Source organism: Etheostoma spectabile, chromosome 10 (assembly GCF_008692095.1).
Source record: "Etheostoma spectabile isolate EspeVRDwgs_2016 chromosome 10, UIUC_Espe_1.0, whole genome shotgun sequence".
NCBI lineage: Eukaryota > Metazoa > Chordata > Actinopteri > Perciformes > Percidae > Etheostoma > Etheostoma spectabile.
The window spans coordinates 12,224,003-12,225,137 of record NC_045742.1 but is presented as its reverse complement, the minus strand read 5'-3'; the positions used below and the strand labels follow the sequence as shown (position 1 = coordinate 12,225,137).

Here is a 1,135-nt window from a genome sequence, read left to right as displayed (position 1 = left end):
GGGGGGGGGGGTGAGTGTCATGCCTTTGATCAAGAGCAACTCCAAATGGGGTTCGGAGAAGTGCCACTTAACTTACCTCGCAAGTTGAGGCAACTGCCCTCAGTGTGCATTTGACCACATTTCAATCTCTTTTAGTAAATGAATCCTTAGAGACAATCCGGCGCTGTCTCGTTAAACTGCTGGGATCCAGGAGACGATGACTTCACATTAAGAACAAACTGGCATTCAAGTGCTTTCAGTGAGTCAGCTACATGTAATAGTGCAGAACAAAACACATCCGCTCCTGGGAATAAAACAATGTGTGGGAATTGTTTAAGAGGACAGGACCCGCAAGAGCACATGGCTGAGTCCCTTTAGTCCCCTGCTAGATTAAGAGTGGGAACTAGAGGTTTTCTTGCATCTACTCTAAGTCAGTGGGCAGTCAATCAGAGTGGTTTTACACGCATTTTATTTGTTTTCTTTAATGTAGCAGCTAAAATCACATGACAAAAAAATCATCATAAGCATGACTCCTAAAATGTACACCATGTATTTCATGTGAGCAATGATAAATCGAGTAAAATTACACACTTGTGAGACATTCTTAAAACATATGGACAGGCTGTGACAGATGATATCTAGGATAGCTGGGTTTGATGTATTATCATGACAAGAGCAGGTAGGCTTTTAATGATTTATTGTTTCAGTCAAGTTTCAGGTCATCAGCTTCCAGGCAACAATCTGTTATAGAAACAACACGAAAGCTGTCAATGGACCAATGATAATCTTATCTGCTCCTCGCAGCCCAAACTGGGATGTTACAAAATCTGGAGCCCCGGCTCAGAAAATGAAGAAATTATTTTATTCAAATGATGCTGCGTTTATCAAAACAAACAGCCAATAGGTGGCATTGTACCTTAAAGACAATTAATCAGAGCTATCCTTTTAAAACAGAGGGTACATATTAATCACTCTGACTCGGAGTTGCCGTCTCTAGTGAGACGCTGCGGTGATAAGAATTGTTCACCTTGGGAAATCTGAGGCAGTCACTCAAAAACAAGCAGCATTAATGAAGAGTAAAAGCCATTACCCCCTTGCTGCATCTGATTTCATCACACACTCCGACACACACACACACACACACACACACACACAC

General features: G+C 41.9%; 1 protein-coding gene across 2 annotated transcripts in view; it reads right to left on the bottom strand.

Annotated features, from left to right (window-relative positions):
• Positions 1 to 1,135, bottom strand: part of tnmd (tenomodulin) — a 55,152-nt gene that overhangs the window by 1,174 nt on the left and 52,843 nt on the right. The gene's annotated exons all lie outside the window — the stretch shown is intronic.